Source organism: Cyrtonyx montezumae, unplaced genomic scaffold (genome assembly GCF_038088225.1).
Source record: "Cyrtonyx montezumae isolate F1298 unplaced genomic scaffold, pur_monq_1.0 scaffold_12, whole genome shotgun sequence".
In the NCBI taxonomy this organism is placed as follows: Eukaryota; Metazoa; Chordata; class Aves; order Galliformes; family Odontophoridae; genus Cyrtonyx; species Cyrtonyx montezumae.
The window spans coordinates 7,051,440-7,077,959 of NW_027071848.1; positions in this window are offsets into that span (position 1 = coordinate 7,051,440).

Consider the following 26,520-nt stretch of genomic DNA (forward strand, 5'->3'; position numbering starts at 1 on the left):
ATGATATTACTGATACAAAGAATGTCTTAATGTGGCGACCTACATTTGGAGCATGTGAATTTGGAACAAATAATTAGAACACTCTTTAATAGCCACATCTTATTCCTCAATGTTTCCTGTTGTCTAACTCCATGAGCTGTAAATATTTGTTTTTCTGCAATTCAAACATACCACTCAGTCACTAATGAGAATGCAATTCTGGCTCCCAGCAGGAGAAAAATACTTAACTGGGAATGGCTGAAAGACATACTGGAAATCAAGAGATCTATGAAGCAATGTTTTTTAGGATCAGGGACAAATAAACAGGTTCCAGTGGATAATCTTGGCTTTGAACTTGTTAAGTAGAGTATTAGTTGGCCTGTGATGTTCTTATGGACTTGCATTTATCCGACTTCATATACGAGATTCTCTAAGCATCAACATAAAAGGAGTCAGGACCTCTCATTTCTTACGTCACAAACATTAATCTCTATGAAGGAGCAAGTCATTGTGATTGCAAACTGCTCAATATGCAGCAAGTTCACATCCCACAGTCCAGGCATTGCTCTTGATCTCTCTCCTCAATTACCACTCCTCATTCCTACTGCAGGAGAAATTAACAGCCCAGAGGCAAAAAGCACGGTCCCGTTAGGCTGCACATCAAGCAGGGAAGTAGCAGTGAGAAGCCTCATCCCTTACAGAAACTGCAGAACAAGGAGTTGGCCAGATTTGGTGGGAAAATGAGACATGTGCAAAGATGAGATAGGAAAGGAAATTAATAGGGAGAACAATCCTGTTTCATGTGTTGGACCGTAGCCTCCAAGCATCGTCCTGCACTGTTTCATTTGGCCTTCAGGCATCCAGCCCTGAATCTGTACCTGATGGTACACTCTCTGAACTCCTGGACAGCCCTGAATACACTCAAATAGTTATGCTGCTTCCATAAAATCTTTGTTTTTCAGGCCTAAGGTTTTTACTGGCTCAACCACTGACCATTTCATGAATACATATCCACCGTGGGAGAACAGATAACCAGAGACAGTGAACTCGGGCAGGGAGTACAAAATATTCACTTAGAAATGAATTAAGTGAAAGCTTTTGTTTAACAATGGGGAAAAGATATGTGAAGCATTGGAGTATAATTTTATCTTATTATTAATTTAGGATAGCTTGAACTACCATGAGCCAGCAATGTGACCTGATGGTCGAGAAATCCAATGGTATCCTGGGCTGCATAAGAAAGAGCATTGCTATCAGAGCAGAGGAGGTTAACTTACCCCTCTACTTTTCCCTTGGTCTCACCTGGAGTCCTGTGTCCAGTGTTGGGCTGCCCACTACAAGAGAGACATGGATTTAATGGAGAGTGCCCTGTGAAAGACTACTAAAGTGATTAATAGGAGCATCTTTCATGTGAGGATATAGGCTGAGGGAACTGGACTTGTTCAGCCTGGAAAATCAAAGGCTCAAGGGATCTGATGAATACATATAAGTATCTGAATGAAACATGTCCTAAAGATAGGGCCAGAATCTTATTAGCACCCAGTTTTGGAAGACAATGGCCACAACCTGAAACACAGGAAGTTCCAATTGAATATGAAGAAAAAATTGTTTATTGTGAGAGTGACTGAACATAGGCTGCACAGAGAGGCTATGGAGTCTTCTTTGGAGATATTCAAAAGACTTCTGGACACAGACCTGGATAACATGCTCTAGGGAATCCCATTTGAGCAAAAAGTTTGGACTAGATGATCTCAAAAGGCTTCTTTCAACTTCAGTCATTTGATTCTGTTCTTCTTAAGCCTACTTTCCAGCAAATAAATTGGATGTAAGTCCTATTGTTTTGTTTTTTACTTGAGTCAGAGATCTCAAGAAGCTCACTAAAACTAGCTCTGCATTACCTTTCTCAAGTTGCAGGTTGCTTTTTATTGATTCCTGGGATTTTCCTTGGCATCTCTCAGCCAACACTGTCCAGAAGCCCTGACCAGGATTGGAGTTCCATTTGTTTTACTCCTGTTTACAGTAAACAATTGACAATGCCAACTCCAAAAGCTTTTAAGTTCAAGGTAAGTCCTGGCCACTCACTATTGATTACAGGGTTGTGCAGAGACAGCAGTTTTCTCCTCCACAATTGCAAAAAATGGAGTTTACTTGAACATGACTTGTTAGATAAAAAGACCAAAATGGAAAGGAAATTAAGAAAGTTAGTTAATTAAGACTATTAGTTTGTGTAAATGAGATGTGCACTGTAACTAAGTCCTGGGCAACTGAACATCAGTGAATAATAAAGCACTGTCAGTGTGTTGAAATATTGCCTACAGGGTAACTTGCTCAGCCCCAGTTCCACTCTTCCACCATAATTCAGCCCATGGTTAAATGACACAGACACACTGTACTGTAGTCATGTTACCACATTCAGAAACACAAGCAGTGCACTATGTTCAGGTCACTCACCATACATAAATACAGCCATATAGCTTCCCATGTCGGTGCATGCACTGCCCAAGTAACATGGCAAAACTCCATACCTCTGTACTGTGCAGTAGCATTTTTTTTTTTGTCATTTGTTTTTATGCATTTATTCAGCATCAGTGGACAAAGGAAGAGCAACTGACACCATCTACCTGGACTGTATGAAGTATTTGACACTGTCCTGCATGATATCTGACACCTGCCATGGTTTTGTGATTTATGTTATCGGTATTCCATGTCATAACATCATGTGAGGCACTGGGAGTAAAAGAGTTAATTATGCAAATCTGTGGACTGATGAATTCATGGGGACCTGGCTTTCAGAAGAGAAGAACTACATGCCCCAGGAGACTTTGCATTCCTGTTTTCCACAAAGAGGGAAAAATAAAACTACATGCAAGTCCCGCAGACTTCCTCTTTTGCTGTTCATCTCAGCAGTGGAAGCTCCCTAGCAATCTGGTCTTCAGCTTTAGCATAAGGCCTTCACTTTCAGACATTCTTTCTCTCATTTTATTCTATTTATTAGCTTAAATTCCAATTATATTGTGTTATTTTGCATTCTGATCTCTTATTTAGTAAATTAGTTTTCCTCCTCAGATCGTTTCTGCTGTTTCATTTTTAGGCCTGTCTTCCTACCCTCTCCCTTTTCCCAATTCCTCTTTTCCAGGGTATGGGTCCATGGGTCCCCCACTCTATTATTCAGAGAACTGGGCAGAATTGGCCCATAAGCTGTTAACAGCATCCTGGGTTGCATCAAACGAAGTGTGACCAGCAGGCCAAAGGAAGTGACTCTGCCCCTCTACTCTGCTCTCACTGAAGTACTGCACCCATTTCTAGAGTCCCCAGCACAAGAAAGGCATGGAGTTGTTCGAGCGGGTCCAGAGGAGGGCCACAAAAATGATCAGAGAGCTGGAGCACCTTCCCTAGAGGGACAGACAAAGAGAGCTGGGGCTTAGCCTGGAGAAGAAAAGGCTGTGAGGAGACCTTATAGGAACCTTCCAGTACCTGAAGGGGGCCTACAGGAAAGCTGGTGAAGAAACTTTTTATAAGGGCAGGTGGCAACGGGATAAGAGGAAATGGTTTTGAACTGGAAGAGGGTACATTTAGACTAGCCATTAGGAAGAAATTCTTTATTGTGGGGGTTGTGAAACACTGGAACAGTTTTCCTGGTGAGGTTGTGATTTCCCCCTCCCTGGAAGCATTCAAGAAAGGCTGGATGGGGCTGTGAGTAACCTGGTCTAGAGGGAGGTGTCTCTTCCTGTAGCAGTGGGCTGGAACTAGATTATCTTAAAGGTCCCTTCCAACTCAAACCATTCTATGATTCTTTGATTTCTTTACAACTCAACTGAGTTTGCAACTGACAGTAGAATTTTTCCCACTAGATACAAATGAACAAGCATTTGCATTTCAGAATTTTTTTTCCAGAACAAGATCAAAAATACCCTTCAGCCAACATTTTTCTCACTTCTTTCATTACCCCCATTTCCTTGAGTGAAATCTCTGTTGAAGTAGTGAAGAATTCCACTCAAGGCAATGAAGATTCAATATACATAGCTTAGAGAGAATTGTTTCCCTATAAATTGATTTCAAAAAAAGATCTTGGCACTTTGACCAAAACCACATATCTTAAATTATCTCATATCCCTCCAAACACAAAGTCCTAAGCCCTTTTTTGTCCATACTAGAAAGTTAGTTGTACTTTGGCACCATTTAAAAGGTTTTGAGAATGATGATGATGTTTTAAAATAAAGTATTTCCCAAGCAGTCTGAGGACTTGAGCAGAAACAGCCACAGAGTCCTGCAGGGACTTCACAAAATAGAATTGACTTAGCAGGGAAGTGTGTAGATTGTGCAGTGATGGATGCTGTAGAAAACTGTGATATAGAAGATAGATGGTCATTTGAAAGAGACCAAGAATAAACAATGAAAACCAGAACCAGCTTTTTGCAAATTATGATCAATATCAGAAAGTGTAAGGATCCAAACAAAAGCTGCATCAATAAAGCCTTGCGTTGCCATTTGATCTCTTCCAAACAACTGCTCCAGTGTGAAAAAAAAAGCTATTGCTATAAAAGACTTCAGTAGTGCTTTCTTTTGGCACAGAAATGTTAGCATCACTAGAGCTAGATGGAGGGAAAATAAACAGCAGATATCCCCCCAGCTTCTGTTAGTAAGGACTCCAGCCTGGGGTTTCCCTCTTTGATGGGGGTCAGTATGGGAGTAAAGAGTTCAAGAGATGGCTGGCTGAGGTTGTCAACTTGGTACTAAGATACAAAGCCTCTCTGCTTGTCCTCGTTGTGCAATGTACTCATTAAATAAATCTCCTGGCTTCTTTATTTTTTTTTCACTGCAAATTAATTGTTTGGTTTTGGAGACTAAAGTTGAAGATTCCCCATCAGTTTTACTCATGTTCTTCAAGTAGAAGATGGAGTGATGAAAATACCTCTTCAGATTCCCTGTCTTCTCATGAAAATACATCCTTGGACAAAGCAATGTAAAAAACAAACAAAAAAAAAATTCCTTGATGAATCCCAGTCAGTTAAATAAAAATCTCACATTATAAACAGAAGAAAATGAAATTTTGTTAAAGACAGTAACAGAAATATATAAGTTTGTGCTTGCAAATTTAAGTTAAATTCAAAGGATTCATTTTGAGACTCACTTTCCACTTTCACTTCTTAATTTTGCAAATGTTGTTGATACTTTCAACAGTTCATTAGCATATCCTTATACTCTTCAAATTAAACAGTAGCTGATTTCAAAATCATTGCTAATGGAGATTCTGGAGAACCCAGACATACAGAGAAAAAGCTTAAAATCTATAATTTTAGTGTTAGTCACAGACTACAGAGATAAAAGATATATTCTGGGACAGTATAAGTCTGTACAAATGAAGAATAAAAACTGAATGAAAGAGCAGGAGACTGAGCATCTGCACTTCTGTAGACTAAAAACACTTATAAAGGAAAACACTAATGAGCTGTACACTACAGCAGTACCAAGGAGACCTGGGACAGAAAACTGGCAACAGAATCCTAAAATTATAGCAATAAAAATTATCAGTTTTTTTTCTCAAAGTTTGTACTGCTTTCCAGCTGGTTGTTCATATTAGCAAAATTCTCCATTTATTGTAATACTGAAATGAAGCAGCATCAAACATAGACAAGGAAAAGACTTTGTAAAAATTCCTATAAGTGCAAAGTCTGTGGCACGAAGCTTTAAGATAAATTTCTGGAAAGCCTTTAGAAGATATTTTGTGAGCAATGCAGGCTTCTTTCTGAACATGAGAGCAAAAATAACGTTAATTTTTGTTAATTTTGTTTTGTTAATTTGGTTTTGTTAATTTGGTTTCAAGTGCTTTCACTCAGATATTCTTTGAATATTTAAACCAAAGAAACAGTGGAAAATGATGCTTATTTAGAAGAGCTCATGAAAAGAAGATGGAATACTTTCTTAAAAAGAGGCATAAAGTAAAGCTTTCAGCAGTGCATCTTCAGGAGTTTAACTCACTGGCCATGTTACCTGGCTCGTTTGCTGACTGCCAATTTTCACAGAATCACAGAATTTTGTTGATTATTTCTTGATGTTAATACCTCCCCTTAGCAAAATAAATAAATAAATAATAAGAGCTAAGAGATTCATTTATCTGCCCTGTAACTACTAAACAACTGACTGATTTCAATCCATTCATTTGAATTTACAAATACCGAAATAATCCTTTCTATGCTCGTATTCCAGAAAACTGCTAAAATTTTTCATTCCCAAGAAGCGCAAAGAGTTTTACAGTTTGTGAACAAAGATCACTTTGCCAGCTCATAAAATAGCTGTATGCAAGGAAATACAGCTGTAATTCTCTTCTATTTCAGAATTAAGGACTGAGAATCTTAATTAGACATAGGGATAATATCAGCTAGTTACATAAAACAGAATAAAACTGCATAAAGGTTATAAAATCTCATGCTTCAGGACATTAGTCAAGCAGTAATGAATGGGTTAGTAGGAAAATACCCCTGGGGAGCAGGCAATTTTTTCATTTCCCCCTTCATTTATCGTCTCTGAAAGTGAACTCATCTGAACAGGTGGAAATGAGTCCAGTGGGTCTAATGAGGCAAATGAAAAAGAGGATAGGAGTTACAGTGAGGATGACTAGTTAGGAAATGAAGCTTCGTGAGAAGAAATTGCTGAATAATGCATGAGCTTGCATGATGGCCACCTCTGCCCATTCGCCCCATTCTGTGCCCTGTGTTTTGTCGCCAATTACCCAGGTGAAGCAATTAGGCATGTCGATTCTCAGCTACCCATAACCTACCACTAGCTCCCAGCATGGACGGGACAATTATATACATACTATTACAGCTTTCCCACTCGTACAAACAAGTACATTTTTTGGATCAATTTAGCTGGGGATTATAATGCACAAAAAAGATGTAGCGTGTCTTCTCAGTAAACCAAACAGTATTTATCAGGGGATTTATTGTCTTTATCTCAGCATGTGCTCTTTCTGTGGGGAAGACACAACGTTACAGCAGTTTTGGTGTCAGCGGTGGCTTGTCTTCACTCTGGAGGTGGCTCCTTCTGCACAGAGATCACTCTTGCTGCAAAACCCTAATGACAAGGCAGCTTGTAACCTCAGTTAAACTACATTAACTCAGCCCAACAATCCTCACCTGCAATCACTTCTGGAGACTTATTTGCAGCAAACTACCAACATCCTATTTCTGCTGGTACATCACACTCCAACCTCAATGGCTTGCATTAAGATATCAAAGTGCAGCTTGTGCCACACTGAGCTCAGCATCTTCACCAACCTTCAACCCACCTGGAAGGAGGAGGATTTTGATGCTGAGGTCACATGTCTTGGCAGACTGGGCAGCAGAAGCACTACAGGGTACCGCACAGAGCTTAGCTGCCCTACTGGCTGATGCAGCACATCTGAGGACAGCAGTGCAACAGTGCCATGCAGCCCCAGGTGGTGCTAGCCCAGCAGAGGAAGCCAAAACATCCTTCATCTTCAGAGACATAGTGGCTCAGCCCACTGACTTGATACTTCAGGAGGGAACTGGGGCCCTGAAGCTGCATCTAGGGGCAGCAGCTGGCCCAGGGTTGTGGACCAGGCTCCTGGGGTTGGGGCTCACCAGGAAGTTCTCATGGATGCAAAGCCTGTCCCACAGACACATCCCTCCAAAGATCTCAGAGTTGTGGTCTTCTGGCTGGCCACACATTGCCCTGGGGATGATGGCATTGTCACCCTAAGCGTCACAGTGGGGTGACAGCAGCACACAGCATCCCCTCTGGGGATGTGGGAACGCTCTGCACTCACCTTGTGACAAACTGCTTCTTTTTTTGGGCTGCGGATGACTGTAATTTAATCTTGCAAGGGATATAAGGGACAACAGAAGAGTGTCTGAGTCTCATCACAGCCACAACTGTCCCATCACATGGGATGATTTCATGTTCCATCACACAGGGTGATGTAGTGTCCCATCACATGGGATGATGTGGTGAGCAACTTTCAACTTCTCTTGTGGACATTACTCCCAGTGTGGAGATTGTGGGGGTACATTTAACAAAACAGAAAAAGCTCAGAAAAGGGGTGTGAACAGCCCTGCAACCTGCCTGTTGCAGAGATGCTGCAAACACTAGCACAAACACATTATGAGAACACAGCAATTATTAATCAGTGCACACATACAGAAGGCAGCCAGGGTTGCCACCAGGCTCAGCATAGCACACTCACACCCCTGGGGCCAGGCAGTTGTCAGTCAGATGGGGAAGCATCGACTTCATGCTGGAGCTGACTGAACCCTGGCCTTGCTGAGCTGCTCTCATTTAATTTCTTGGAGTTTTGTACCATTTTTTTTACAAAGCTTTGCCTACTTTTTTCTCAGCACTCAGCACCAGTGTTTTTCAGTAAAGATGAGATCAGATCACTCCACTTCACAAACCTGGGTCTTGGCCCACAGACAGCTGAAACCTGGGGCTTCATCCCTCATCTCCGACTCCAACAGTGCAGCCACACTTCCCTTTGCCCTGACACCAGCCCTTGGGCAGCTGAGCAGTGAGACTGGAGGCAGAGTTGGGTCTGGTTGAATGTAATTATTTTTCTTCTCCATATGGATTTAGATTGCAGCCAGGCCATATTCCTGGCCAAAGAAGCATCACTACTATGGAGGCAGCCATCTCAGGATGTGGTGGAGCTTTCAACAGTGAGGTGATCCTCCACCTGATTCTATACAGCTGGAGAACGATAAAATCAAAAAGTCCATCAGCGGGTTAACTAGGGAAACATTCATAGGAGGTGCAAGCACTCCTTGTCCTAAACAAAGAAAGGGACTGAGCTCCCATGTTTCAGTCCTGGAGAAGTTGCCTTGACATTAAGCTGTTGATTAAAAGGGAAACATATCCCTTTCGTCCTCTATTTTATGAAAGGGCTTTGAACAAACTCCTCCAGAGCTGTAGATTAAATTTTCTGCAAAAGTTGTCCAAATGAGAATCCTTATTTCATACAGTTCCCTTCCCTTCCTTTCTTCATTTAGACATGTTAAAAAATAAAGCTACTGTTTGAAATAAAACATTCTCTCCCATTTAGCAGGCAAACTAGAAAATCAATTATTCATAGAATCCTATGCGTAGTGCTGCCCTACTATGTATTTTATAGAAAACATTTCCTACAGTTTACACTGTTCTCTGTTTTATCAGTGATGCGTCCCGAAGGACTACCTTAAGGAATTACTTGACCTCTAGTGTCCCCGAGACTTTCAGAAGGAATCTGCTGATGTTGCTTACTGAAACAGAAGATGCACAAAGAAACAGATTGAAGACAACTTCTAAGGTCTGAGGTTATTTCAGAGCATGAGTTGAAGACCTTGTTTCTGTGAATAAATGCAGGGACAGTCTGATTTTCCATATCAATACATTCTTCTGGGGTTAAAAAAGTAGGAAAATGGCATTCTGATCCTTCCTTCATCTATATGGATGCTTCTGAAGAAAAGGTTGCATGTAGACTTCCTTACTGGTTAACACCACTGCTTTTTAAAACTTCTGTTTTTCTTTGATATTAATGATGTTTTACCAAAATAAAAGATTACAATTTCCAAACCAGATCTTGAGAAAAAATGGACAGAAAACTGAGCTGACCAATGAACTGATCTACTTTTGTTTGGTGACACTGAAATTTCTGTTGGTTATACTGTAATTACAAATTCTGTGCATAAGGGGTATATTTTTCAAAATTTCCATGTTTTATAATCTACTTTAAAGGAGCCAGGTCTGGGCTCCATAGCTCAGCAGGTGCAGTCACACAATCTAACCAGACTGAGTTATGACAGGTGGACAAACTGCCACCATGAAGCTGAGGCACCGCAGCTGGCCAGTTGTGCCTCCTGGCTTATTCCAGTAATGAATCAGAACATTCAGTGACGTACAATGTGTTTCCACAGTGGTGGGGAAAGACGTGAAAAGTCAGTTATTAGCACCCAGCTGCTGGGCAATACTTCCTTACACCATGGTGACTCAATCATTCCTGATTGCATGCCAGAAAGGTTCAAATAATCAGCGATAGGGGCTCAGATGATGAGTGATAGATTTTGTTACCATGGCTTGATTGAGTTTCATCATGTGTAACTTAGATTCATTTGCAGGAATAACCTTGTAATTTCTGCCCATGTTTTGTAAAGAGGCTCAAGTGGGCTTTCCAAAAGCATTATAGAACATTAGAAACTTAAATTCTATAGAAATCAGTGAAGTATTTACATTCAATATAATACTAGTCCTAATACATACCTGCCAAATTGCTTCATCTTGTAACTTGACACATGAATATGCCTCAAGATGTAAGACAAGAGGTTTTACAACCTGAAATATGTTTCTGTTTGTGAATTATTTTACACTGAAAGTATCTTCAGTGAGTGCTTGCTCTATCATCTGTTTATTTTTACTTATAGAAACTCTTAAATACCTCTTTCTACACTCTTTTGTGGAAAAAATCTTTCTGCAGCAGATTACTGAGCATAATATTGCAGTAATTTTTGTCACAGTATTCATTTCATCTCTTTCTTTCTCTCCTATCATTCTTATTTCAAAATCTCTCAGTAAAGCTGAAAGCATGCATAAAAAAAGTGTAATAGCCATTTTGACTGGAAAGCAAGTGTTTTACTTGTTGATCTTTATTATAAGGTGATTTGTTTAATCCTTGCTTATAATCTTTGTAGCTATAAAGAGCTTTATGGTATTTGTTTTGGCTTATTATTAAGCAGGATTTCACTGACTAGATTTCTTTAGTACAGACTTCAGGATACAAGGTACTTTGCTACTTTGCTAGCGTAGATTTTGGAGAGAAATTGGTACTGAAATAGATTGTTATTTTATCCTAAAGTGCACACCTAAAATCATAGAGCTAATTTGTGCCCTTAAATGTCTAATTATTTCTACTGACTACACAGAGCTGATGGTGACTAGCTCAGACACAGATTTATTGGAAGCAAGCATTCATAATGTATATGAAGTGATCCAAAATCTTAGGTTCAGGGGTAGGATTCTCAGTAGCTCGTATAGTTGTGCAAAGCAATGGCTTCAGGATTGAGCTTAATGATGAACACCATAATCTTGCTAATTTTTCCCAAGCTCTCATAGATGCGAGGAAAACTGTACACAATTCTTACCTGACATCACATCTCTTTTATCCCGAGCTTGATCCCACCTGCATTTAGCAAACAAACACAGTTGGTCATCAGGATGATAATGAATTAAATACATGTGTAGTTCCACTGTCTTGAAGTCCACAGTTACAGAAATATCTTTTCTGTGAGCACTAGTGATAAGTATCCAGTTGAAATGAGTTACCACTAGAATGTTAAATAAAGGTTATTGAATGCTTTATTTCGGGGGTGGGGGATGGATTTCTGACTTCAATCACGTAATAATATTGAGCGAGCAGCATTTCAATCTTGTTGGCCAATAAAACATTGATTACACAGCTGATGCCACACTACAAAAATTATCTCTCTGAAAATGCTTGTGACTAGTTCACACAACAAAGAAATGTGTGCTACACAGAGACACATTATGCTATGCGTTGCATAAAGCCAGCATAGTGTGGAGCATATTATTTCCTAATAATCATTTTATGGCACTTCTAAGAGGTCTGTAAGTCATCTGTTTAGCTTGAAAAAATACCTCTTGAGTGTTACAAAGCTTGGAAAAATCTACAGTTCAGAATTCATGGGCTTTTTACTAACACCCCTCATCATTTTAGAGGCCAGATAAATTTCAGTCCTGATGGAGCTTGTAGTAGTCACCACAGACTCAAATTCTGCCTTCTTATCCTTGACATGCTCCTGCTAGCCTGGTCTGTTAGTCCTCAATCTGTGGACATTTCATAGTGCTCCTGCTGCACTACATTGCCACTTCAGAAATTCTTCTCTGAGTGGAAGGCAGTACTTCTATGTGTTGTTACGAGTCTTCTTACTTGATCCATATTTGGAACCAAATATTTTTTCTGAGAAATATTTTTTCCTTCCTCCTTCCCTTCCCTTCCCTTCCCTTCCCTTCCCTTCCCTTCCCTTCCCTTCCCTTCCCTTCCCTTCCCTTCCCTTCCCTTCCCTTCCCTTCCCTTCCCTTCCCTTCCCTTCCCTTCCCTTCCCTTCCCTTCCCTTCCCTTCCCTTCCCTTCCCTTCCCTTCCCTTCCCTTCCCTTCCCTTCCCTTCCCTTCCCTTCCCTTCCCTTCCCTTCCCTTCCCTTCCCTTCCCTTCCCTTCCCTTCCCTTCCCTTCCCTTCCCTTCCCTTCCCTTCCCTTCCCTTCCCTTCCTTCTTCCTTTATGTCTTTTTTTTTCCCCCAAGGATCCAAACATACAAAAATACCCCCTGAGGTCTCAAGCTGTTTTTGCAAAGGAACTCAATGAACTTTGGTTTTGGCCAAGACCTTCAAAACACATCCCACCTTGCTTCCCTTCAGTGACATTCAAATGCTGTTTAATCAGTCAACAAGAAAAAGGGAACAGAGCTAAACAGAATGAAAGGAGCAAAAGAGGAAATGAGAGATCAAATTCTCTGTTTCTTTTCATGTTTTGATCCAGAAATCATCAGCAAGAGATTGTCTGATTGGTTCCAATCTCATTTAATAGCCAGCTAAAGAAGTTCCTTAAAGAAGCAAGTAATGTTCTGTGACTCTGAGCACAAAAGAGTATTCAGAGATTTTGTTTCTCAGTCCAAGGACACTGTTCAGAATCCTTTTTGATAAGATCATTCAGTAGCTTTAATTTCTCATTAGAGAGGTTTTCAGTGAGTCTAAAGTCAGCTTTCCATTCAGTTGCATCTCGTGAATACAAGTTATTGTGCTGTCAAAGTGTCTGTTAATTTAAGAGAACAAGTAGTATAGATGTGTGTGTTCCCCTGATCCACTTTAGATAAGTGTGCTTTCCAACTCTGGAGCATTATGGGATGTGTTTTACTGTGCTCTTTCTCAGATGGCCATTGGGTGAGCAGGTGCCAAGCAGCTCTCCAAAATTATGGGCATCTTTCCAACTTGATATCAAACTGTAGTAAATTCATATATTGTTAAAGGAAGAGGCAAAGGAATGGAGAAATGCAGTGTGTTTTAGGAATTAAAACCATAGGGAGCAGTGGGTCTGAACTCATGCATGAAGATAACAATGACTGCTGCTTGCTGTATTTATGAAAACTGTATTGTGGTGTTATTTGTGGACTGGGAAGAGACAAACTGCAGACGGGATGTTTTTTGTGTTCCAACCCTGGTCCTGTGTTGCTGCAGTGAGGGAGTGGGAACAGTATGGGATCTTGGATTGCATCTCCAGCACCTTGTGCCATATGAGTAGATCTTTGCAAAGCAAGATCCTTTACAGTGATGTATATGGTGCAGATCAGCAGGTAGCTGAGTACCCCAAGGTACCCATGTGGATTTAAGTTTCTAAAAGTTTTCTTCGTAGCAAGCTACAGCTCTCAACCAAGTAACATCTACAGGATTACCCAGGCACATTATTTTAAACCTGATTCTCATAAAATATCCAGGCAAAATTTTGAAACAATACACTTCACCTACAATAATAAACTGAAATGTGTGCAAGAACGATCCTGCATCCTAGAGCAAGGTAATCTCTGATAACAAACCATTAGACTTCTTCCTGGCACGTATATGTTTTTCACACCATCTCTTTCAGTGAAATCCCAGACTTGTGTGGGCAGTTAAAATGCCTTGGGGCCATTTCCAACAGGTAATTTGCATTTAGTGTTTCCCTCTGAGTCTGAAGAAGCTGACTGATACATAAGCAAGTTGTGCCAGGGCAAAAGGCCTCCATGCTCAGCAACTTTCCCTGTCGTGTTTAACTTGTTATACCATCAACTGAGCATCTACATTAAGGTTCTAGGTTCCTGTCTAGGCAGCTAAAAAGAAGTAGTATCATTTTCCAAGTTGTACAGTGCTCCAGACTTCCATTAAGGTCAGTGACAGTGGTGGGTTTGTAGTGTTTTCGAACATTAATCTCATCTTGCTTGTGGAGAGGTTTAGAAGTCAGAAGTTAGGTTTGGAATTTTTGAACAAGCCCTGTATGACAGTTTTTAATATTGTATGGATTATTCCCATAATCCCTCTGGAAAATGCAAACATCCATTTGCAAACAAAACACTGGGCTGATGTGCTTGTACAAGCAGAAGTTGAACGTTGCTGAAACTTTGTCCATGTGTGGCATATGAAGCATATTTAAACCTTAGCTGATACAGGCAGTGTCTACGCAGTCTCAAGCAGCGAACTAATATGTTCTGAAATTAATTACAACAGAGCTTTTGTAATTTGTTGTTTGCTTCTTTTTCTTGAAAAAAAAAGAAGCAGATCGTGGCTATTCTGTGTCACATCAGGTGGTACCTGAAACATGAAAAGAATTTTTGGATTTCAGTGCATGACTTCTGTTAATTCCTTTTAAAATCCTCTGTTTATGCCTCATTTCCAAGTTGAAAGTGGTTTCTACAGGAACAGCACAAGGAATTAAAGTATGGTCATTTGCTGCTGATACACTTAAGTCTTCAATATAGCCCCAGATTGACAAAAATGGAAATCTTGCACATTCTTAATACAGTACCTCAATTTTTCCTTATGATTTAGATATATAACTGTATAGTGATTTGTTATCATGTTTGGGTAACAATGCATTCTTCAATGCATGCCTCACTAGATTGACAGTATTTTCTATATTGCGATTTAATTTGATGCCTCTCTCTTTAAAATATAAGTTATATGCTTGTCATCTGGATATTAATTCCCACTTTTTTCATCAGCATATTTTTCTGAATTATCCTTATTAATCACTGTTGTCACAGCCAAGTAACTGCAAGCAAAACAGTGAGTCAGTACTGATTAAAATAAATGATGAGAAAAATGGAGCCATTGCATGGACAAACTGCTTTTAATGTATGAAGAAGACTGATGCTTACATCATAAACAAAATTATCTTTAGTGGTCTTCATCTACTCTTCAATCAATATCCCATCTGCATCTTAAAAAGCAAAATTGTCTGTTTGCAGGGAGGCTTGGGTTGTTTATGACCAAGGCTGTAAGCTGGCTTTGAGTGGAGTCATTTTGTTGGCTGTCATGGAGCTATATTGTGTTAGGACAGCTAAGCATCTCAATAGACATACCAGAGTTGTCAAAGGGCAGTGTGAAGGTATGTGAAACACGTGTCTGCAGCAGTCCTGGAGAGAGCCCACCTCATGTCCCACTAGCCCTTGGCGGAGTGACTTGGCTGCAAGAAATTGCACATTCTGACACAGTTATTATTTTTTAAAGAGGAAAGATAGATAAATAGAAACAAAAAATGGGTTTTGCCTCTTTACTGTTTGTGGAACAAGCTTGGCTGAAACACACAGCTCATTCCTGGACCACTTCTGCAGAGGTGCTTGTTTTGGCACTTTGTCTCCCTCCATCTCAATACTGCTGTTCTTCAGCCTCATGCCAGTGAAATGAGATATCACAGGGCTGGTGTTCTATAAATACTTGATTTAATGCTGCTTTGCACTGGTCTAATGCTGGTATAACTCCACTGAATTCCAACCCTCATTTTAGGACTGCCTGAAATGGCCGAAACCACCATTATGTCATGTTTTACTACTTGTAAAGCAGGGTTAGGGTTACCTACCTTCTTTGTTCTGCACCGTGGAATCTCTGTAGGCAAAGTGTTACATAAATGCTCTGTATTTATTATTTCGAATAGTAAATCAAGGACAGGACAAGTACAGCATGCTGGAACACGTATTAAATTTGCAGACATAAGCAGAGCTCTGTGTGAGAAATGTTTCAAAAATAATATAAAAATGTGAGACTAATTCTCTGTAGTGAAGGAACAAGAATAATTGCAGAAGTGTAGGGGTGAGATGGGAATCATGGGAATTATCACTCACATGAAATTAACTGCAGCGGTGCTTTGCAAGCACACAGGACACAAGTATGAATGATCAGTAAAAGGGACTGGAAAAGTTATCCAACACAGCCATACCAAAATCTAGTCTTGGTGGCTACTGTTAGAAAGTGAGGTCTTTATGGTTTTGCTCCATATGGACTAAATGAATGTTACTGACAGGACTCTGCTTTTATTGGCATAATTCATTTCCCTACAAAACATTCCTCCACCAGCTAAGTCCATAGGAAAATTTCTATTAACTGTAGAAGTAGGTCACTTGAATATTTCTTCAGACAGCTGTCATATCAGTGACATCTGGGAATACAGTGGTGCAGGACTACCTGGAAGTCAGGCATTTTGATATCCTTAATTTGTCTAAAGTGAGAGACGTAGACCTATTGGAGCATGTTCAGAGAAAAGCCAAAAATATGCTCCAGGGGAGGGAATACCTCTCCCACAAGGACAGGCTGAGACAGCTGGGGTTGTTCTATCTGGAGAAGAGAAGGCTGCAAGATGACCTGAGAGCGGCCTTTCAGTATCTACAGGGGAGCTACAGGTAAGAACGGGACAGACTCTTTAGCAGGGTCTGTGCTGATAGAACAAGGGGAAATGGCTTCAAGCTTAAAGAGGGTAGATTTAGGTTGGATATAAGGAAAAAAATTCTATGATAAAGGTGGTAAAACACTAGCACAGATTTCCCAGATAGGTGGAAGATGCTCTGTCCTTGGAGACACAAAGTCAGACTGGACAGCACTCTGAACAGCTTGATCTAGCTGTAGGTGTTCCTCTTCACTGCAGGGGGTAGGATTAGATGACCCCTATAGGTCCCTTCCAACTCAAATGATTCTATGAACTTCATTCCCTTCTGAAGTTCAGGTAAATGTGCCTTACTTCAAAAGACACAGAGCAAGACTTGTTCATGCGAAGGAGGATATTTCTATGTAAGAAAGATTTTATGCTGAAGGAAAGTTTTCTCTCTGTTGGTACACCTGCATCTTTCCCTAATAGCTCATATTGGAGCTATTCAGTGAGTGATATAGCTCCACTTCTAGCTTTAGTTCTTCATGTTTTTACAAAAAAAAATTCTGTTGACTGATCTTTATTGTCCAGCCTTTTATGACTGTCTTGATAGAAGAAAAAGAAAAAACACATCCTTCCACTAGAGAAGAAGACAAAAACAATATCTTCAGTGTTGTTTCTGACAGTGTACATAGGATCATTTTGATACAGAATCTTCTTGTAAGGGAGAAAAGACCAGAAGGGATTATTCTTTGAGTGCTAACTTTTTTTTAACAACGTCTGTGCAGAACAGCAACTAGCTTTAACAGGCGCCTTTCATTTTATTTGTTTTCCAAAGCATTTCCAAAAGGAAACAGACAGTCATGTATCAACCTGTAAGCAAATATTTGCAAATCTTTGCTGCTCATAAAACCATCTTTAAGTGTTTCAGGGGTCTCAGGTAGCTTGTCTTACTGGCTTTAAAAATCACAGATTAATAGAATCATAGAATGGTTTGGGTTGGAAAGGACCTTTAAGATCAACTAGTTCTACCCCCTGCTATAGGCAGGGGCACTTCCCCCTAGACCAGGTTGCTCACAACCCCAAACAGCCTGGCCTTGAATGCTTTCAGGGAGGGGGCATTCACAACCTTTCTGGTTGCATTTCATCCCAGTACAGAGGTCATCTACTCTTCATGGAAAAAATTGTGTTCCTTGAGTGAAAGGGATATCAGTCTTGGACACAGGAGAACCAATATAGATACACTCTGGATTTGGACAGAGTGTATCAAGATATCCAACTCCTAGGTGCTGTTTTGTATAGCTCTATCAAGGACCCTCTAATCACAGATTGAAAGTATCTCTTGATCAAAAACTTCACCAAAAGAGAAAGTTAGTAGGGATATCTGCTTTGCATTGTGTTTTATATTACCTAAGATTTATGGGCCTTCCATGTGGTTTAAGAAGAGAAGCCCAAAATTCTTAGCTAACTTATGTTAAACTGTTAAAAAATGTTAAAAAAGAAATTAATAAATGTTAAAAAAGAAGCTACTTAAGTTAACTAAAGATAGTCCCTCTTTCCTGAAGTGATCATCCTGACTGTAATCGCATTAGGAAACATCTTCCTCTTTGTGACAAAGAAGGAGGCTGCCTATAAAGACCACAGATACTGTCACTGGTGACTTTGTGCCAGAGCAGTCTGTAGCACCTCCAAAAGCAACGCACCTCCTGGGTTTCCTCCAGGATGAGAAATCCCACCAGTGGGAAGTGCTGTTGCAGGCACTTCTGGAAATTGCCGAGGCTCTCAATGTCCACTAAAATAAATGTGAACCCAGAGCATGCTCAGATGTTGAAACTAATGTTCAGCATTTTGTAAAAGGGACTCTAAGGGTCTATAATGTGAGAACATGATACGTATGACTGATGTTTGAAAAGTGAGAACTCAAAGATAGGTCCACTCTTTGAATAAATATTTGCAAGACAAGAACCTCACAAAAGTATCAAGTTGTTCCTTGTGCAGATTTCAGCTATAATTTGGAAGGAAAATATCTTCACATCTTGTCATAGAAGTCCAAATTATGCCCAGCACAGTAATTCAGGCTGTACACTTGGGGAGAAGTTTCTTGTTCTTGTGAAAATACTCAGACTCACCGTGATGTATAATACTCCCCAGAAGCCCAAAGCTATTTGCAGCTTCTAGCAATAATTTCTGCAACTGTTCTCCTAAAACTCAGACCTCTGAAAATCAGGAAGGATCTTAGATAAACCATTCACATGTGCTATTTTGTGAAACAGCTTTAATTCTTCTGACCATTAGCTGCATTTAAGATGGAGAGAGCGAGCACCTGCCAATAGTTTAGCTGTTTCTAGTTTATTAACTGTGAGACTCCTGAAGGGCTGAGGATTACGTGGAGAAATCAGGAGAGCTGTGATTGTGATGTGAAGCGTTTCAGGCATTCTCTGCATTCATGAAGGAAGGAAGAGATGTGTATGTACCTCAGCAGAGACTGTGGTGCCTCATTTCAGCACTGTGCTGAGCAGACTGTGCCAGAGGCTTAGCATAATTTCTCTTTTTGTCTTGGGGATTATCGTCTGTTAAATGTGAGATGAGTGAAATCTGTGTGTTTGATCCTCAGTAAATGAAAGAACAGTGTTAGATGGCATTGTGTGCAGAGAGTGAAGGGGCTGCAGAAAGAAATGGTAGAACCATAAATGTTAGCAGATGTGTTGCCTTTTCAGAGGAGCATGAAAACTATTTTACAGCAGGCATTTCCTGCTCCATTCATTTGAAAGACAGGGAGCACGTATGTGTAGTAAAGACATAGAATATCACCTGGAGATAACAGAATTGTGGATGTGCTTCCCCTCTATGTGCTTCTACAGATTTGAGATGAGTGGGCTCAACACTGCAGGAAGACACCAGCCACCCCAGGTAGCTCAAGTCTGCTGAACAAGTTCTTCCTCTCTGTTTCCAATGGATTGTTTTGATTCTATACTGTCTATGTGCTTCTATTGGAGTAAGAATGGAAGGGTAGGAGTGTATTCATATTGGGATCTACTTCAAGAAGATGAAATGTTTCTCGGATAAGATAGCAATCAACACACAGTTTCTCACAGCTAGCTTTGCAGGAAACACTATTGCTTTTGGATAAAATAAGGATCCGGTTTTATTCCATAATGTTCTGCTGTCTGTTGTATATATTGCAGACACGTTTTGGAAGCTATGTTTGGAAATGTTTTCAAGACCATCACTAGACCACTGAAAAAGATCACAAGTGTAGACTATGTTCTCATTTGTTAGCACTTCTGTTCCAAGGTGGTAACAATGAGTAATAATTACAGGTATGGAAATCAACTATTTAAGTATGGTTCTCTCAACGGAGTGAAAATATCAGTGATATAAATACAGATTTGGTTTGGAAGGGAAAGCTGAAAAGCTGTGAGCTGCTGTCTTTGCTGTCACAGCCACACAGCACCATTAACACACTAGAGCCTGTGATGTACATCAGAGGTACCTGTTCTCAGCACGTCTATCCAAGTGCAGTCTTTAAAGCAAATTTCCAACAGCTTTTTTTTTTTTTTTGCCTGTATTCCCTATACAAAGAGGCAAGATACAATCTGCAAAAGAACAGAACTCCTCAGATTAATAGATATTCACAAAAGACAGAAAAAGGGAACGCAGACCCTCTGCTGGATTAACAGTTACCAGTCATTCACTCACTCCCACAACCAGAGCACATGGGAACACACAGAAAGCCTCATGCAGTCCCTAGCTTATCAGCTATTGTTCGATCCCATGAGAATGCAAAAAACAGAGTCCCCTCATCCCATTATCCTCTCTTCTCCACATTTTGGGCATAGAACCTTAGCTCAGGACCAATACACCTTTTCTCCTTTACTTCCAGACACTTCCTGCATTAACTCTGTTTACCTCCTACCACGCATTTCTATTTGTATGCCATTTTATTTTGCAAGTACCTCCTTAATTTCCTGCTGAGCTCAGATGAGCTCACTCCCCACTATCTCCCCTTCAAGAATATCCAAGGTTGACAGATACACAGATTATAACAATATGAATAGCTTACAGCAATAAAAAGATTTAATTTTCCTTTTGATTTAACATGATGGAACTACATTAAGAAGAAAAATTCAACTATGATAACAAAAAAGAGCATGCTCACTTTCAGACATTGCACATATAAAAGCAATTATCTGATTTGCATGTGCTTTTGGTAAAGCAAACTCTGCTTCTTAAAATTATAGCCCAGTGTTATCAATAAGCTAATCTGTAGAAAAACAGAAGCTACCAATGATATTCTTCACTTAAAACTTTGACTTGAAGTCTGATACAGAGCCTATTAATATTAGCTGAAGACTTTCCACTGATGACTGAAGGAATTTGCATCAGACTATTACAGATGTAACATTTGTGGCTCTGGAAGAAATAGAAGCCAGACATGAAAATTAAACCACTTAACTGTGGATTGTGGACAGAGGAGACGCACATTCAGCATATTAAGATGAAACATACCTCTTCCTCTAATATGCAGAGGAACATAAACACAGAGAGCAATACTCTGTCTTTCTAATAAATTACCTATTCAAGTACTGGTGTATGCTTTAGTGGCAAACATTGTGATATTTTCAGATAAAAGACACCATTCTGTCATTTGGCACATGGCTGCCACAGCTGTCTTCTACTTAATTCCAGTCACACCTCTCCTCCTCTGATAGAGCTCTTATTGTAAAGTCACCTTGTGGGTCTGCCCAACCTGATTCATTTCTGAATTTACAGCTAGGCTGATCTGCTTTCCATGGGACCACAGAATAAGTCCACTGGAAGTACTTCCTCCGTGGCAGTGGATAAACTTGTGGGGTATTTGCAAGGTAATCTTCATAATGGTAAGAAACAACAGGGCAAAATTAACTGCTGGAAGATGCAAAGTAATGGCCACCCAGCCACAGTTTTTCAACATATTATCAATTCAAGTTGCTGAGAGACAATGTTATGAGGAATGAAAGGTAGTACCTCTACATCTGTTTTCTATTCAAATTGAAGGCACACGGATGAAAAATACCATCAGATTTCTCTGTGTTCTGAGAATGATACCAAAGTTCTCCTGGAGGTAATGAATTTCTCAGAAGCACTGCAGTTTGTCATCTAGTACAGTAGCCATTTCTGCACTGACTGTAGGTGCTGGGAAGCTTTCACAGCTGTTGCATGGTCTGCTGGCCAACACAATGTTAGCAAGCCTCCTTTCATGTGAATTTCTAAAATAAGCAAAAGAAATGCTTTTGCTGATCTGCTCTTTTAAAGAGAGAAAAAATATTTTAAACAGTTCAAGAAAGAAAAGAAGAATGCACATGCTGGCCCTGGCCATACTCTTTTTTTCTTGTTTCTCTCTGAAAAGTTGTTCTAAGAAAAGTTGGATTTCAAATAAGTCCATGACTCTGGGAGACTTGACTTTAAGGAAAACAGAAAACGTAACGAGATTTTGATGAAAAGATCAGAAGGGAAAGACATAATGTTCATTACAAATATGCTGCAAAGCTGGTGGATGTAGATGACAGCTACATAATTAAGACTTCTGTACATAGGTATTCAATTCATAGGTATTGAATACATCTTTACATTCCTTACTTGAAAAAAATAAATCATCTTCATCTTATGGAAGATGGAAAGATCACATACAAACCTCTAAACGTGTGAAAAGAAAGCACTGAATTGCTTTTTATGTTTTCTGGAAATGAACAGATGAGATTATAGAATTCAATCAGCACAGAAGAGAATTATTTGAAATTCACAGCATCTCCCAGCCATTTTATTTCCCAACTGTTTCACATAAACATGCAGACTTCCTGGAGAGACTGCTGAATTCCTGAATGAGCATGGAGAAGAGGAAAGGTATTTTAGGCAAACAGGGATAATGTTTGGGGCAGCAGGATGGGCTAAGTGACTGAACAGTGCCATTCCATGATTCATCAAACATTGTTATTCATTAGCTATGAATTAGAATCAATCATAGAAACACAGGGTTTGGAAGGGACCTCTCGAGACCATCGAGTCCAACCCCCCTGCCAAAGCAGTTCCCTACACCAGGTCGCACAGGTAGGCGTCCAGGCGGGTCCTGAATATCTCCAGAGAAGGAGACTCCACCACCCCCCTGGGCAGCCTGTGCCAGTGCTCCCTCACCCTCACCATAAAGAAGTTCTTGCACACATTCGTGCAGAACCTCCTGTGCTGCAGTTTCTGGCTGTTCCCCTTTGTCCTGTCTCCACACACTGCTGAAAAGAGTCTGGCCTCACCACTTTGTCCCCCACACCTCAGATATTTATAAACCTGGATCAGGTCCCCTCTCAGTCCTTTTTTCTCAAGGCTAAACATTCCCAGTTCACTCAGCCTTTCTTCATAGGAGAGATTCTCCAGGCCCTTCACCATCTTTGTGGCCCTGTGCTGGACTCTTTCCAAGAGATCCCTGTCTTTCTTGTACTGGCAGTATCAAATGCCTTGCTGAAATCAAAGTAGACTACATCCACCACCCTCCCCCCATCCACCCAGCCAGTGACAACATCATAGAAGGCCTCCAGGTTGGTCGAGCATGATCTCCCCTTGGTGAACCCATGCTGGTTACTCCTGATAACCTCCTTTTTTTCCAATTGTCTGGGGATGGCATCCAGAACAAGCTGTTCCATCACCTTTCCAGGGACAGAGGTGAGGCTGACTGGCCTATAATTACCTGGATCTTCTTTTACTTGCAGTTCAAATCTTTTTGAATGCCCATTACCTTCTTAATGCTTATTCAGATAAGAATTATTTCCATGAGACAAGAAGTATTTATTACACATAGGTTACTCTGTACATCTCAACCTTTACCACTGCTACCCCAACTAACCCACTGTCATATTTAGCAAGAAAGGGCTCAGAGCAATGAGTACAGTCCTGAATAAATGACCAGACAAAACATCTAAGGACACAGTAGATTCTCACTTCTGATAGTTTTCAAATTGGAGGACTATCAAATGCAAACAAATCTATGGAAATTTGTAATTATAGTTATTGTCCTGTCTACAGTGGAGGTCAAACCAATGAATAGTACTTGCAATTTTCAGCAAATTGTGCCAACACCAACACTTGATGGCTGGAATAAGAGCAAAAATGGAAATTTCTGAAGAGCAGAAAGGTTTATCTGTCTTTTACAGAGCTGGATTGTAACCCTAGTTGGCCTTTTTCCTGTCCATTTCCCTAGTCTTGACCAATAAATAAGAAAACCTGAGCAATAAAACCATGAGAAGGAAAACTTGCTGACTAATGAACTAGATTTTTTCCTGATCTCTGACCTTGCTGAGCCATTCTACCAGTTTAGAGGAACATTAATCAAGAAATCTCTTACATTTAATGTTTGCCTGGAAAATGAAAAGCTTCACACTTAGTATTAACATCACACACACATCGTTTATATATTCAGTGAATAAGTATGCACTTTAATAAGCGATATACCAGTTGGTACAAAAATCACCTTGATCAATAAACTGCCAAGAAGGATGGCTTCACAGCTTCATCACCATTTCTGCTTTTGTATTCTGTTCCATTGCTTTTATACCATGTTTACTGTTAACAGCCAATTTAACACTTCAAAATAGTCCTTCATAAGTAATATGACTGAGAAGACTGAAAATGTTTTATTTTAAGACTCCTTCTGATAGCTAGGAACAAAGATCTTATTTTTTTCTCACTCTTGCTTAAGAAAAACAATAGAAACCAATGTTACCACTAGCAAACATATATTAGCCTCTTGGCTTTATTTCTGAAACTTCTCTATTAGAGACCATTTAATTAGATGCATAAATCCTGTAAATGATGTCAATGTTCATAATTAAATGAGACAATTGCAAAATCAGCTGCAGCACAAAATGTAGATAAATGTGGGAATGAACAATAAGGGATTGCTTTATTATAAATCTGCATGACTAACACTGCCATAGTGATGCAGCAGAGAACTTATAACATCTGCTTCATACATATGAAAATTCAATTAAATTATCAGCCATGAATTACTGTAGCACAAATATCCACAAAGAAAACTTTGACCTAATTATTTTAAGATTTTTTAAGCAGTAAAAGGTCATATTTCACTATGATTATGTTAGTAGATTCATTTTGTGATGCTTCAACATCATGATAGTCTTTTAGAACTACATCTTTCACTAATTGAAAAAAAAGGCTGTTTTAGAATTGTTTGCTGTTTAAAATAAGATAAAATATCATAAGAATAAAAGGCAGTAGATCACCTATAAATTGTTGTAAGAATCAAAACTCTATTAATTAAGGTACTATATACTAATGCATGACCCATATCTGAGGCCAAGTTCTACTCTTTCTGTTTCTTTAAAAGAAATATCTATTATTATGAAATTATGTGGTCACTTCTGTCTTTATGAACATTCTAAGGAAGAGAAAAATAAAGGCCAGTGGAGAGCAACTTGAAACATTTTCACCTCTCATGCATTCAGATCATATAAGACTAATAGTAAGCTGATTTTGGTTCTATATTCGTATGTACTTCCAAGTATATAAAAATAAATTTCAATGCATTTACCTGTGAAAATATATACATATATACAGATGTATATATATTTATGTGTGCATATGTCCGTCTCCTTTTGCTCTTTCTTTGAAATGGGTCTTCTTGACCACACTGACATCTATACAGATTGCCTTCCTTGGGGAATATACACCAGACAGATAGTAGCCTTTCAGATGAGAATTTTAATATTTATCCCCAAATAAATCTTGATGACAGATGGACTGTTCTTCCCATGAATAATAATTAGGAGCTAGGTCCTCAGCAAAATGTGGCAGCCCTCTTGCAAAAGCAAACCTCAAACAAAGTCTTTGGGTAGACACTCAAATTCCTCATCATGAAGGCCCAGCTGACAGACTGATTTTGTCATGGGTAACAACTTAAAATGCTCTGGAATTCAGTGAGTCAGAAATAGAGTGCTCCTGACATAGCTCCTGCAGTAACAATTAGTGATGTGAGAAACATGCAGAACTGAGTCCAGTGACACAGCTAGGCGGTACCAGATAATAGTATCTTCTGCCATGTCTTACAGACTGCCAAGACCATTGTAAGTGGATAATAATAATACTAACAGGGTACACTAAAACCATTGACTTGGTATTATCAAATGGCAAACAGGTAGATTGGAGAGTCACTTCACGAATTTATCACTGCAAGCCTTCAAGTAAGGTCTCTAATCGAAGACCTTCCCTTTGTGCCACAGGTAAAGCTTTGCCTGTCCGTCAGCCTTCCATGGAGAAATAGATCAAAAAACAGAATAACAGAATCAATCAGAAGAAACATCAAGATTGGAAGAGACCATTAAGATCATCCAACTCAACTCCAACCCATCCCTTCCATGCTCACTAATCATGTCCACATCTCTGTGTTTCTTGAACACCTCTAGGGACAGTGACTCCACTATCTCCCCAGGCAGCTTCTGCTAATGCATTACTATTTCTTCAGAGAAGAATTTTTTCCTGATATCCAACCTGAACCTCTCCTGGTTCAACTGAAGGCCATTGCCACTCATTCTATTATTGTTACCTGGGAGAAGAGGCCAATCCCCACCTCGCTACAACCTCCTTCCTTGTTGAGGTATAGAGAGAGATAAGGTCTCCCTTGAACCTCCTCCCAACTTAACAATCCCAGCTCCCTCAGCCGCTCCCCATTAAGCTTGTGCTTCAGACACTTCACTGCTTCACTGCCTTTCTCTGGACATGCTCCAATTCCTCAATGTCTTTCTTGTGGTGACAGGCTCAAGTTAATCTCCTCCTCCTCCAGATACCATGTTAGAGATAATGGATAAGGAGAAGAGAGGCAACACATATCTTTAGCGCTGCAAATTTTTGCAGAGCCTTAGGAAAGCATGATTATCAACATATCCAGTGAATCAGGCTGCTATTAGCTTTTGGAGGAGGCAGCTCACTGCTCTGGCTTTTACTCTAGGATTATCATAGTGTTTTTAGCTCATCCAACCTCACTGTAAACACATCACAGTTTCTATTCAATTATACTTGTAAATTGAGTCCTTCAAAGAGAAACCCTTTTAGGTGCATATGGCTCAAGTCCAAGGTAACCCTTTGCTCTTTAGTTGCATGACTTCTGTGT